Source organism: Zootoca vivipara, chromosome 10, assembly GCF_963506605.1.
Source record: "Zootoca vivipara chromosome 10, rZooViv1.1, whole genome shotgun sequence".
Classification (NCBI taxonomy): domain Eukaryota; kingdom Metazoa; phylum Chordata; class Lepidosauria; order Squamata; family Lacertidae; genus Zootoca; species Zootoca vivipara.
In genome coordinates, this window is record NC_083285.1 from 60,612,221 (window position 1) to 60,627,108 (window position 14,888).

The 14,888-nt window shown below is 46.6% G+C and overlaps 1 protein-coding gene across 13 annotated transcripts in view; it reads left to right on the plus strand.

Annotated features, from left to right (window-relative positions):
* Positions 1-14,888, plus strand: part of SOX5 (SRY-box transcription factor 5) — a 729,285-nt gene that overhangs the window by 465,633 nt on the left and 248,764 nt on the right. Inside the window, exon 1 of one of the 13 annotated variants that reach the window (XM_060279179.1) lies at positions 7,289-7,482. The exons of the other annotated variants lie outside the window; for them this stretch is intronic. The gene's annotated coding sequence lies outside the window, so the exon portion shown is untranslated. Of the gene's footprint in view, positions 1-7,288; positions 7,483-14,888 lie in introns of those variants that run through there. 13 annotated transcript variants of the gene reach the window in all.

The window sequence follows — 14,888 nt, forward strand, 5'->3', positions numbered from 1 at the left end:
AAAATACGCTGATTCCCGGACTGTCCGTGGCCCAGATTTAGAAGGCGATTGGGCCAGGGCTTTAGTTTGCCTACCCATATCCTAGCTCTTAGGCCTATCTTCCAGGAGTATTTCCATTCATAGTAAATCAGAACACTTATAGGATTTGTTTTGCAGAATGTCTGATATCTCTGTGATGGAGTGTAGAGGGAGAGAAGAACAGTATTAGATTTTGACAACCTCAGTTGAAATGAGAACTGCCCATGTCCCCTAATACTATCAAACTTTTTAATCACCATCTCTTGATAGGGAATCAAGAGGTTTACCTCTTTCACGAGCCATCGGTGTTCCAAAGGAGATCATTAATGGACACAACGAGAGAAGGCCCTTTGAAATAACAGGTTCTGTTTTGGTGGGTGGGTGGGGGGAGAGGATCTGATGAGGTGAAGAAGAGAAAAGACGGGAGGCGTGAAATAAAGCAATCAGAACCTGGGGGAAAGCCTCGGGATACTCTAATTGGCTGAGGTTTGAGTCTCGTTTGTTTGGTTCATCCTCACCTTCGCCTTTGACGAAGCCTGCACTAAAGAGACTTTGTAAATGAAGGAGAAACAAGGGTACTTTGCAACTGAGGGCTTTCAAGTTTGGTTCCCCACACTCTTCCGCTGCTGGGAAGGGAGCTGCACTACGGTCATATTTCTCCTCAGTGCAGCTTTATCCTGGGGGGAGAGGGGGGGGCTACAGTGGGGGAAAACCAACAACACCAACCTGTGTCTCATCTTGTAGAGCAAGCCAGCGCATAACCCCGGAGCACCATTTTTTCAAAAGCACCACCATATGGAGATGCATAAACACACAACTGATGATTAAAGAAGAAGGGGTGGGGAGGGAGTTAAGAGAAAGGAAGACGTAGGAGAACAGGAGCCATGCCTGTGGAAAAAAAAGAGGAAGCCCTTAAATGCTGTGGTGGTGTTATTGAGGGTTCAGACGTTATGATAGAATGCGTGCAGTTTGAAGCCTTGCCAAATCTTCCTGCTTCAAAGCGGTTGGCCCATTTGTCACCTTCAAGAGTCCCCCCCACCCAATCTACTAATAATTGAATACTGAGAGTGAAAAGTTGATTCTAGTCAATGGCAGGGTTCTTTTTTATGATGTTGTTGTTGTTGTTGTTGCTGCTGCTCTCTTTACCTCTTCGATGTTGCTTAGAATGCTTTCCAAGCCTCTCTTGCTTTACATCCTCAAAAGGTTTGGAGCATCTGTAGGTTTTGGTTTTCTGGGCTGATAAAAGACAGCTAAGATGTTGATAAGACATCTTCAAATGCAAAAGAAACTAAAGGGGGTCAAGTGAGAGAGCTTGTAGGAAAACTTTGCTTTTGGCTGAAAGGCTGTTTTCGTCTGCCTCTTTTCCTCTGTGTGATGGAACAAACGTGGCTTCTTACAGTTCAGCAATTAATTACTAGGGCTGCTTTGCCCAGTTAAGGAACTCTTACATTGACTGGGTATATGAGTTCAGGCTGTTACATTATTAGAATCATAGAGTTGGAAGTGCCAACCCAAGTGCCATCCAGCCCAACCCCCTACCATACATGAATCACAGCTACAGAAACCCTGATATGCAACCATCCAACTTCTGCTTAAAAACCTCCAAAGGAGGAGAGTCTACCACCTTCTGTATTAGACTAACAGCTCTTGCCATCAGCAGGTCTTCGCAATGTTTGGTTGGAATCTCCTTACTTATCATTCATATCCATTGCTATCCTCCGGAGCAGCAGGAAAATACAGTAGGTTTATATCTGAGCCCCAGCAATGGGTTGGACAATCTAGGCTAGGGTTTCAATCCTAACCTCCCTTCACAGGGAGTAAGCACCACTGATGTTCTGTGTGTGATCCAAGGGAGACTGTCTCTACTTAAAGTAATACTAATAATCCTGTTAGATTTATATTCCATTCCCTTCAAGGTGGTGTACATCATTGTTCACCCCCCCTCTCTCCATGTTATCCTCACAACAACCCTGTGAGGTAGGTTAGGCTAAGAGAGTGTGTGAATCACCCAAGGTCATGTGGTGAGCTTCATGCTTGTGTGGGGATTTGGACCATGGTCTCCCAGGTCCTAGTCTAACACTCTACAGTGCTGGGTCACTAAAAATGATGATTGGTGGCCACAGTTTTTATAAGACCACAAGAAGAGCCTTGGAAGAGCAGTCCAAAGGTCTATCACAGACAGCATCCTGTTCCCCACAGGTGTCTCCAGGAAGCCTATATTAAGGACACAAAAGCTAATTCCCCAGCAGTTCAGGCATAACATATAGCCACCACGGCTAGTAGCCATTGATCAAGGCAAATTTCTTCATTGATTAAAAGTTACATGAATTGATGTAGCATATGAATTAACAAAAGCTGCATCCTTATTAATTATAATAGAAATGAAAGATGCTAGTGCAGTCCGGCTGGTTCCATTTCTAATGCAGATGTTTTTAATTCTGCCACTGCAAACAGTCCCAACTCCTATCCAATTTGCACTCTGTCTGGGAGCTCAGAAATTATCTGTGTGCAAACTCTTAGCACAAGCTAGGCAGGTGGATGGGTGTGGTAGAGCCAGGATTAAGAATGGAGGAGGTCAGCTGAATTGGCATTCCCACGGAAAGCAATCGGCAGGACCTGCATTTGATTTATATTACAGCTTCTAAAACCATTGGATATCCAGCACCTTTTGTAGAGTTTCCATGGATTTCTTAACATTATTGGGCAAAAAAGAAAGAAAGAAAGTCAACAGAAATTTGGAGAGAGGTCTTGAACACCCTCTCATACCCACCAACTGCCCCAATTAAGTCAGGACAACCCAGGAGTGTAACTGGGAATACGTGTGTCTCACTTTTGGTCATCAACATGTTGGAGGATATGACATTCCATTTTATTAACACAGATATTAATTACTTGCAGGTCCCTGCATATGTGCCCCCTCACTAGCAAAGTCCAAGCAAGGACTTATTCTGTGCATCTCCAGAGGGCAGGCCGACATCTTTAACAGGCTTGAATTACAGGATGCTAGATTTTGATTGAACACTGGAGGGACTTTGTAACAGTGAGCATATTTTAATATACACATATAAAATCTGTTTAAAACATACCAATAATTATAATTAAATTATGATTTGGTTTTTTTTGTTTGTCCAATTCCCCCCGCCGCCACTGCTAATGATTCTGGAGGCGCCTTCATTGAGGAGGATCTTATTTTTACCCCTTACCTTTGGTTCGTGGCAGGACTGGGAACCTTAATCAGCCTGAGGGCTGAACACCAGCGTGGGGGGACCTTTGGGGGGCCAGTGGTGGGTTGGGACAGGGGGGAAAGTGTGAGCATAGATTGCATACCAGCTAGACATTTCCACCCACACCTCTCTCCATCCAACTATCCAACCATCTGAACAAGCAAGAAGCACTATGACACTTTGCTGGCACATTCCAGGTGGGCAAAACCACTTGAGGAGGACACAGAGCAGGTCGCAGAGAAGGCATGACCTGGGCAGAGTCTCAAGGGCCACATAAGGAGATCCAGAGGGCTGCATGAGCTTCCTCACCCCTCGATTACAGCATCCAGTAGCCTTGATTATACAATTTAGTATTGGCTCTCTCTTCCCAGATGCTCACACCAACTGAGCATCTTCCCAAGTACCCAGCAGCGACCCGGCCTGAGGCTGATTTCACACTGAGTGTCTTTTGACAGAAGCCGTGAGCCTTGCTTTCCAGGTTGTCTTCTGAGGCGCCTCTGACCCGGCATGTTAATGTGCAAATATTCACCGCAGATGGTGCCAGTCTTCTCTGCCCACTCCACAGCCTTTTAGGGGACACAATTTATGCAGGAGTAAAGAGGCAGCCACCTGTTTCCTAGGCCTCTCGTCGTGCCTCTTTGAAAAGGCTGCGAGGCCCTCGGTGAATAGTAACCTCCTAATCTGCCCTGCGTTTATCCGGGGCCTATCTGTCGGCAAGCAAAAGGGTTCCTCTCCACCACTTCCCAAACACACACACATACACACACACACACAGAGAGAGAGAGAATCTTCTTTTCCCTCTCTCTCCCACCCGAGGCAATTGTCATGACCGTGCATATTAAAATTAATCAGACCTCCTAGGCCTGTGTGGCTGTGTGTTTTTCAACATGAAGAAGTGGCTATCAAGCGCTTGCCCTAATTAAAGAGGCCTGCTTGGCTTAGCTCTAGTGGGTGCTTGTTCTCTTTCCTCCCTAATAGGAGATGCTTGCGGAGGCGGCACGGACAGCTCCGCAGTGCCAGAGGGCTCTCTCGAAAGTTTTTGGTGCCACCTGTGCCCACTGCGCGGAGGGCTGGAGAGCTCCCGGGATCCTCCCCTAACTGCCCTGTTTCAGGAGGAGGGAATGAGCGGCAGGAAATTACAGCCAAATAAGTGAGAGGAGACGATGAGTGGAGGCTGAGAGGCTAGGCTGAGCATCCGAGCTGGCTTGTTTGAAGGTGATTAAGATGCCCTGGAAGTCCGGTGCATCTGCCTTTGGAGCCAAGTCTGTTCCAAATCTTCGCTTTCCTGAAAACACACGGCTGGGACTCTGCTCACCACATGCTTGTTTTGTGAACACCAGGTTGGTAGACGCAGGCAGGGATTTCTTATCAGTTGAAAGTTAATGCCTCTGGGCCTGAAGGGCTGTGAATGGGAGAGAAACCTATTCAGGGCCCGTTTGACATCAACAGCCTATGTAATTCACACTTTGTAAGCCAGTGCAGAAACCAACACAGCTCTACTTCAAAATTCACAGTTCTCTGAACTTTGCTCTTCTCTGCCCAAAGAATGTGTGCAAAAAAGTGTACGTCAGTGAAAAGCATGGACACAAAAAGATATGCTAGAGAAACCAATGTACAAAAATGTGTTCTGTTAGGTGCGATTTTGCATTCTTTCTTAACAATGCATCTTAGGATAAATGTACAGAAGAATGTGTGCAACTTTTCATGGGAGTGGCTAAAATGGCAAACATATGTGGGAATGGAACAAGCCAAATTTAAGATTGGACAACTGATATTCATCCATCCTTAGGCCTGAATAGGATTGGTGTGAGATTTTGGGGTGGGAATAGCTCACAATGCAAACTGTACACATTGGGAAAAATACTGCGTCCTTTCAAGTCAGGTGCATAGTTTGCCCTCTTACCTGCCATGAGCAAATGTCTAGTTTGGGGCCACTCTTGGAAAGTTTGCTCTAGCTTCCTCCACCCTTCTAAATGGGTTTCCACTGAGTCCATATTCTGCCCTTTTGAACCTGCTGGGCCAAATGCATGCTGCTAACGTAGGAATCTGCCCTTAGACCACTAGCTCAGTAGCTCTCCAGGATTTCACATGGGAGTCCCTCCCAGCCCTACCCAGAGATGCCAGGGAAGGAACCTGAGATTTTCTGCATGCAAAATGAATGCTCTACCACTGAGGTATGATCCTTCCCATGGCTGAAAGCATGGGATCTTTGGTCTGATCCAGGAGACTCTTATCATGTAGGCTCCCCTTTCTTTGCTGACTGATCAGTACAGGGTACATTTAATTATTTCATTTCTACCCTTTCTCTCCCTGGAGGAGCTCAGTGAAGCAAAAATGTTTCTCCCCTTCTTTTTGTCCTGGGTTAGGCTGGGAGAGAGGGCTCATAACAGCCACAAAGGTTTCACCTTAATGGCTGAGTGGGGTTTGGAACCATTGTCTCCTTACAGCCACTCCAACACTCTGACAAATTACACAGTGTTGGTTCTCAGCCTTCTTCCAGTTACTGCACTAGACTAGCAGTCAATCTCAGCTGTGGACCAGTCAGTGGAAGTGTGCTGGGATGAGGCAGTAAATGGATACATTTGGGACCTGGACTGGAAGAACTGTCATGTGGGAAGGATAAAAGGGAGTTGCTGAACCCCCTTTGGGGGAAGGCGATAGCTCAGTGGCAGAGCACATAAAATAATGATACACTGACAGCTTGGTGTAATAAAGTAGTGTGTGTGTGTGTGTGTGTGTGTGTGTGTGTGTGTGTGTGTGCGCACACACGCACACACACACAAAAGAGACAGAGAGACTATTATGTTGCATTCAGAAAACCCCAGGTAAAATCCCTAGCATTCCCAGGCTCCCTACTAGACACCCTGGGGAGCTGCTGCCTGTCAGTGTAGACAATACTGAGCTAGATGGACCAGTACTCTGAATTGGCTCAAGGCAGCCAGTGTGGTGTAGTGGTTAAGAGTGGCAGACTCGTAATCTGGTGAACCGGGTTCACTTCCCCGTTCCTCCACATGCAGCTGCTGGGTGACCTTGAGGTCTTTGGAGGAGTCGCAGTTAGCCCTCCCTCATGGCTCAGATTCATGGCTCATATCCACCGGGAGCTGTGCATTCAGTATTGTGGGCCCGATTCTGTGGAACTCCTGCCCAGCTGGAATCAGATAGGCTCCCTTGAGGGTTGCATTTGCCCCCTGGTCCTGAGGCACCCAATCCTCCTTGCCTTTGAGGTTAAAATGCTGGCCAGTGGGAACCAGCGTGGTACAGTGGTTAATAGTGGTGGACTCGTAATCTGGTGAACCGGGTTCGCTTCCCCGCTCCTCCGCATGCAGCTGCTGGGTGACCTTGGGCTAGTCACACTTCTTTGAAGTCTCTCAGCCCCACTCACCTCACAGAGTGTTTGTTGTGGGAGAGGAAGGGAAAGGAGAATGTTAGCCACTTTGAGACTCGTGAAGGGGAGTGATAAAGCGGGATATCAAATCCAAACTACTACTCTTCTTCTTCTTCTTCTTCTTCTTCTTCTTCTTCTTCTTCTTCTTCTTCTTCTTCTTCTTCTTCTTCTTCTGTTGCTATTTTAAAGGCTGCACGTCTGTATGGTTACTTTATCCATGTTATATTTGTAAGCAATTTATCACAGAAGGAAAGAGATGCTTCACGATCAAAATAACCGACTATAAACCTTATGCCTCTTCCGGAAAGTGTCTGGCCCTACAAGGCAGGAAGCCAACTCTTAGGACCCTCAGACAGACACCAGAGGGGGCCTAGCCTTGCATGCAAAAGGCCCCGGCTTCATTCCCTGGCATCTGCAGGCAAAGCTGGCAAAGACTCCTGCCTGAGGCCCTGCTGGCAGTCAGTGCCGACAGTCCCGGGCTAGGTATGAAGCAGCTTCCTCGGGTTCCTGTGTTCTGCCCAGGTTGCTGTTTGTTGTTCTGATATCGGAATACAAACTGTGCAGCAGGAGCGCCTGCAGAATGAAAAAAAGAAAGGGCAGAGAGCAGGAGGAATAGAACAAGGACCGGGGTTGGGGGTTGGGGGGGGGGTCGTGTGCACAGGGAAACCCTTTGCGAATCAACACAGCTTTCATCGCACCTATTGTTCCGTTTGTTTACTAGGTACTATTCAATGTTCGGTTCAGGGTGGGGGAAGGCGGGGGAGGGCGAAAGGCTTTGCAAGTTCCACAGAGGGAGAGAAACCTTTTCTTGAACTTCCATCCTTCTGCTTTTGTCATGGATCAGAAACAGCAATGGTAACAAAAGTTCCTCTCCCCCCCCCTTCCCTGTTATGCGTTCGTTGCTACCTGACTCCTACCGAAGGTCTCTCCCCTACACACACACACACACATACGCACTTTCTCTTCTTCTTTAGCATTATGATTATTATTACCCTTCCTTGGAACTGATTTGACATAGGCGCATATTTCACAAAAGGCTATTGACAAGGGTCCCTTTTTGTCAGATAAAACAGCATTGGGGGAATCTAATGGGGAAGGTTAACTGCACTCTGCTTCTTGGGGGGGGGCACCCCTGTCCCACTGCTGAGATATTTGCTTCATTTTCTTTCTACTTTTTGTTCTGGCTTTTTCTTTTCCTCTCTGTCCCCCCCTTGCAGAAATTTCTCTCCCTTCCCCAGCTCCCCGGTTTGTTTTGTTTAATCGGAGAGGGGAAGCAGTAGCCGCTAGAACAGAAAAAACCCCTCTGTGACTCCTTCTAAATAATGTGCTGTTAGCACTTGTGCGACACAGCGCACGGCTTTCTGAAATGTTTAGCCTTGATTTAATTCGTATTTAAGGTCTCCCCTCCCAGCGCATTAATATAATGTCAGTGTAGAATGCATTGCGCGCCGTAATTACTGAAGAGAGCAGTAGTTGGGGGAAAACAGACGGTAATTGAACACATGGCTGTTTATTACAACAGGACAGTGCTCCTACGCTGGTATTTAGGGCATTAATAGGGAAGAATTGATTTGTTGTTTTAAGATGAATTCAATCACTGTTACTTAGGCCTTTGTTTGCTGTGGCCGAGTTATGCTTTGTTTGTATAATGTGCCCGAGAGGTTTTTATCCACCACACTGTGGCATTAGTCATGTGGAGGGTTTGAGTGCGGAAAGCCTTTTACGCGAACAAAAGATATTTTTCTTTGCGTTCCTATTTATCTTCCTCTCTAGTTTTGTTACCCTCTAATCTCATGCCCCTCTCTCTCCTCTCTCTTTCTTTCTTTCTTTCTTTCTTTCTTTCTTTCTTTCTTTCTTTCTTTCTTTCTTTCTTTCTTTCTTTCTTCCCCCCATTAAACACACACACACACACACACACACACACACACACACCAGGGCAACAATTCTATCTCCCTCCCTCCTTCCCTTCTCTATCTTTCCCCCCACTTTCTGTCTTTCCTAACTCAGGAATGGAACTTTGAGTGACAAGCCACAAGGTTGGGTGCAGCTCACAGTGTAAACAGGAGTGGCCATGCCAAAGTCTGTACAAGAAATCAGGTTTTTTTTGGGGGGGGGATAAAACCCAGCCCTGTTCCACATTTTTGGGGGTGGGGTGGGGGGTGGGGAGAAAAAGATGATTAATTCTAAAGAAAAACAAAGCCGTGTGTGTGTTCTGCCAATGCATGCCTCAGAGCCGTCAAGGCAGAACCTTTTTGCCGTTCTTGAGAACACAAGAATAGCCCTGCGAGATCAGACCAATGGTCCATTTAGGTCAGCTAGATGCCTCTGGGAAGCTCACAGGAAGGGTGTGATCATTTTTCTCTTTATCTCTGGTATCTGATATTCAGAGGCATGCTGCTTCTAAACATGGAAGTTCAATTTAACTATCAAGAGCAATGGCTGCCTGGTATCCTGTGCGCAAGCTAATATTGCTTCAGGAATGGCCCGTGGGAGATTATCCTTCATACCAGTATGTACGCAAAGCCCACAATCCATTTTTTGAGGTAGGGAACATGCTAGACAAAAACTTTTTTCTCTGATGCGCTCTGTTTCTTCTTTTGGAGTATCTTTCAATGCAATGTGTCCCCCTCCTGCACCTGAAATGATGCTGAGGTGAAAAGGTGGAGATGAGAAACAGGACTTACTCTATCACCAGCAGTTCTGTTGAAACCCTAGCCCAGGCATCCCCAAACTTCAGCCCTCCAGATGTTTTGGACTACAATTCCCATCATCCCTGACCACTGGTCCTGTTAGCTAGGGATCATGGGAGTTGTAGGCCAAAACATCTGGAGGGCTGCAGTTTGGGGATGCCTGTTCTAGCCACATTTGGTCTCCTCTCTCTCAACAGTCACCCGGGAGCAGCCACTCCAGCAGGTCCCTTCAGTCGGAGAGATGGGAAGGAAGGAAGACTCATTCCATCAGCTCTGCTGAAAGATCAGGTCCAACCACTGTTTCCATCCAAGGTGGCCATTATAAGAGCTAATATTTAACTTCAAGAATCCATGGCTGAGTGTCCTCAGCTCCCCTTCCCTCCATGTCCCTTTTTTGTGCCATGCCTTTTATATTCTAAGCCTGCAGGCAGGGACTGTCTTGTTTTAACCAATTCAGCCACTTGAGCTGAAGAGGCAGGGTGCAAATAAATAAATAAATTCTGCCTCATTTTATAGACCAGGCCATTAGAGACTGTATGTGCAGCACTCTGGAGGTTCTGTAAGTACTAAAGAATATTCAGTATTTAGATACGTGTGTGTGTGTGTGTGTGTGTGTGTGTGTGTGTGTGTGTGTGAGAGAGAGAGAGAGAGAGAGAGAGAGAGAGAGAGAGAGAGAGAGAGAGACCCAGGACATAGAAGCAGCCATCAGTATACGTCTATCTTGATGCTCTCCTAGACATGATCCCTGCATTCCTTCCATCTCAAGAAAGGAATAGATTTATGGGACTTGTTTGCAAACACATGCATACGAAATGGGATTGTGATGCAAATTTCTCACAATGTTTGTGCCTTGTACTGAGCCCAGCAGTGCCTCAGTAGCAGAGGATCTGGTTTACATGCAGAAGCTACCAGGTTCCGTCTCCAGGTAGAGCTGCGAGAGAACTTGCCTGAAATCCTGGAGTGCTGCTGCCTGTCAGTGTAGCCAGCACTGAGCTAGATGGACCAAAGGTCTGACTTAGTACGAGGCATCTTCCATGTTCCCCTTTCCCATGTCCTCTGCTACAATGCATTTTTGTATGCTGTTTTCACCCATTCATGTGCATTTTTTTGTTCATACTATTTTACTCGAAAACCCCATCGCAAAATTCAGAGAAGTATGAATTTTAAAGGATGGCTGCATTTCAGTTCTTGCATTGTTCATGAAAGTGCTAATTAGATACGTTTGACTTTAAATGCAAACCGATTCAAATTCCATCCTCCCCATACCAAAAAGAGAGCAAAGTTGCCCGTCTCCATTTTTATAGGCAGCTCTTGGTTTGATCTTTTTGAAGGCACAAGGAGTCTGTGTGTGTTTTAAGTTTAAAAGATCTTTAAAGGAGGATCCAATAAGGATCCAATAAATTCATGCAGGATAATGTCATGAACTGGCAGGACTACAGGGAAGAGGAAGAGGATCCCAGGGAGGGGCGTAGCTGGGACTGGGGCACCCTGGTGCAAGCTGGGGATGGGGAACGAGAGGTAGGAAGTACTCACAGGGTGATGGAGGATGACGAGGGGGTGGGGGTCACTGCACAGTACCCAGAGCAGCAGGACCAATCAGGACCAGGTGGGGCTCGCTAGCTCTGGGAGAAGAGGTTTGATTCCTCAGCTGGAGTAGGCTTGGAGCAGGTGAGGGTTGTCTGTCTCTTCAAGCCCAGATGCTGCAATCAGCAGGCAAAGTGCAACAGGGAAGCAGAGTTGAGGTGCTGGTTTCTGCTCAACTGCCCATGTTGATGGACCTCAGTTTGGATGCCTCAAGATCTCTGTGGGACTGTGCTTTGGTGCGGACTTTGGAGGGTCGACCCTGGACTGGGGACTTTACATGCTTCCTTGCCACCAGGTAGGCCAGGGGTTCAGGACAGAGAAGGCTATAAATCTCTACTTGCCATCATGGCTATTCCCTGCTTCTGAATGCCAGTTGCTGAAAGCCACAGGAGGGAAGACTACTCTTCTGCTTGGGTCGTGCTTGCTTGTTTTCCATAAGCATCTGGTTGGCCACTGTGAGAACAGGATGGTGGGTCAGGTGGGCTATTGATCTGATCCAACAGGTTCCTCTTATGTCACAAAGAGCTTCTCTTGTATATTCAAACACCTAAAGCACACTGAGGGTTGTGGCTATCCATAATTTCTAAGCACTTTTTACCAACTTCTTTTTTGTATCCAGTGCTGGTCACCTCTCTCATATATATATATATATATATATATATATATATATATATATATGCTTTGTGAAGTCTGTCAGAATTGGTGGCTGCTTTCCCAATGCAAGTGTTTGGTTTATTCTCAGATTACAGGTTGTCTGTCACTGTACTTCCAAGGCAGCAAATTGTGGTCACCTCCAGAGGAGTGTTGGGTGGGATGATCACAGGCTTTTATGTCATCTGTGGTTATCATATTGCTGACCACGATGGAGGACATCATGAGGGAGCTCACTTCTGAAAGGCTAGTTTGTATGCTTTTGTGGGTTTGGATGGGTTAAGGAGTGTGGCAACATCGGCAAACAGCATTTTCTAAATCGCAATGTGCGACATTTAGGGATGGGAAGAAATTCAGATTTATTATTTATTATTTGCACTTTCAGAAGCAATACACCTAGACCTTATTTCACATAAGAATGCAGCTCCTCTTCACATGGCTCTTGACCTCAATAGATATTTTGTTCGAATCCACCCAACTGTGCATATTGTTAATGGAGAACCAGACTAAGCATCTTTAGTCTGACAAACTTAGTTGGTCTCTAAGGTGCTACTGGAAGGGGGGGGGAACTATTTTGTTTCATCTTTAGAAGGTGACTGATCTTCTCTAGGGTCTTTCAGAGACCCACACTGCTGATCCTGTTCAGTGGTAGAATGGTAGAATGGCTTGGGGCAGGGATGGCGAACCTGCACTTTGGATCTGGCCTGTCAAGTCACTTCAGATGACTCGGAAGTCCATGGAAAAATCAGGCACCTCTGCTCCTTTTGCAAAGGCGCCTCTTCTTCCATCTCCACTGCTAGGAGATCTTAGGAAACGGGAAGAGCTGTCCCTTCCTGCTGCCTTAGTGCTAAGACCTCCTAACACTGGTACCATGGCAGATGGAGAAGAGGCACCCCTGAAAGGTAAGCAAATGAGACTTCGAGGCTTTCCTTCCTGTCACAGCATGGTGCCAGGAGAAGAGGAAAGCAGCATCTCCTCCCATCACAGTGCTGGAATGGGAGGAAAGAAACGCAGCACAGATAGCAGCACTGAGATAGGAGAAGAGGGACCTCTCTTCCCAGCTGCGTTTGCCTGCAGAACAGCAGATTTGCAGTGCGTGTGCCTATCTTATTTTGTGTGTGCGCACGCACACCTGCCTGTTCATATGTGTGCATGTCTCTCTGGCACATTTATGTGTATGTGGGTATGTGCATGGTCCCTCTGTGTGGTAAGTGTATGCATACAAGTAGGTTTGTGTCTGTCACACAACCACAATGGACCATGCTGGCTTGTGGCCCTTTGAGGAGTAGCTGATGGAAATGGCTAATCACTCCCCTGGCTTAGGATGCATCCCAGTTGCTCTCTGGAAAGGGGTTATCTTGGATTGCTCTGTTGTAACAGCTCTTGCTGAGAGGTCATTGTATTTACTGATGTTTTCTCAGCTCTAAAGCTGCACCATGGTCTAAACTAGGCCTGACATAGGGAAATACGTAATTGAAGCCCATGAAAGCTTTTCTCTTGCCCAAGAGCATTAGCTCTTGCATGTAGAAGGACCCAGCCTCCAACCTCCAGCATCTCCAGGTAGGCCTGGGAATGTCATAGAATTGTGGTGTTGGGAGGGACCCTGAGGGTCATCTAGTCCAACCCCCTTGCCTGGAACCCTCGTCAGTGTTGACAATGCTGAGCTAGACGGGCTAATTGTCAGACTTGCTGTAAGTCAGCTTTCTACTTTCCTAACAAAGAGCCAGATGTCGGAGGAGTTATATTATGAGAACGTCCCCAAAAATAGACAGTTATGAAATAATGAAAAACAAACAAACTGCACAACCACTCATCCTACAAAAAGAATTAAAGCATTAAGGAAAAAGCTTAGTGGATTCCTAGAGCAGATGTTGGCAAAGAGAAATTCTTTGCGTTGTTAGCAGGTGGGGAGAGTATGCAGCAGCCCCTTTTGAAGAAGGAGAGGCGGTATTTATCAATGCAAAATGTAGCATGCATTTCTCTTTAATATCTACTTGTCAGGGAGGAGTCTGAGCAAAAGGGCAAGGGGTAGGTGGGGCCAGTTTCAATCAGGAAGGTTGCATTCACAAGTCCCATCTCTTACCCCTCTACATCTCCGTCTTCTCCATGCAGAGGACCTACTACTTGGTTGTTCTCCCTCTTGCTTCGAACATAGCCAAAGAAACCTCTGTTTTTTGTTTTGTTTTTAACCTCTCTTGCAAGCCTGAGCTTATTTGGAGGTTTGGCCTGCCTGACCTTCTCCCTGCAATTGTTGGCTACTTGTGCATACTTATCCTTTGTGTTTCCTCCTATCTCCCATAACTTATAAATTCCCTCCTTATGCAGCCTTGCAATTAATTTCTACAGTTGTCCTCCTCCTCCTCCTCCTCCTCCTCCTCCTCCTCCTCCTCCTCCTCCTCCTCCTCCTCCTCCTCCTCCTCCTCCTCCTCCTCCTCCTCTTCTTCTTCTTCTTCTTCTTCTTCTTCTTCTTCTTCTTCTTCTTCTTCTTCTTCTTCTTCTTCTTCTTCTTCTTCTTCTTCTTCTTCTTCTTCTTCTTCCACTCAATCAGTAAGATTGTCTTCCAAAACATGGTTTTAACAATGAGTCTGTAAGTGACTGTGGAGGCCAATTCTGGATCCACACGTCCTTCCACAGTGGGGGCATAGGCTTCCGGGCGGGAGCTGATCATGGTGTGGATTTGTCAAGCGTGCCTTAGCATGTTTCTCCCTTGCGTCCTGAGTTCGAGTGTCTTCAAAGCCCAGGACACCTTTGGTAAAGGCTGTTCTCCAACTGGAGCACTCGCAGGCAAGTGTTTCCCAGTTGTTTGTTTAAAGATTTGCCCTGAGACAGTCTTTAAACCTCTTTTGTCTTGAACTGAGGGAAGTCAGGCAGGGTCTCTACTGCTGCACTACCAGCCAGTTCTGCACAAGGGAAGGTTCTGCAAGGAATCCAGTCAAGGAAGCTCCCTTACAACAATATGTCAGAGCAGATCAGGTGATGCTCCCCAACTCTTAAGAAAGCTTCAGGGGTCGGCCAGCACTAAATACAGATACCTTTGCCACTGCCATGTACCGCTGGCCCTGTCATAAACAGACTTTTCACTGGAACATGATTAAATTATAGTATTGTATGCAGCAGCAACAAATGCAGCAGCAAGGTCTGGAAAGCTCTGGCTGTTTGCATGCCTGATTGTCCTGAGCCTAAGCACAGTTAGACTGAGTGATTCCCCCCCATATATTATTTTTAAACAAGATCGGGCAAGAGGGATCTTTAAGCAATTCCAGGTAGAGTTCTCTGCCAAGCCGGTTGCATCCAATAAAGCTGCCAGTTCTCTAGCTTAATACCGAGTCTTAGTGA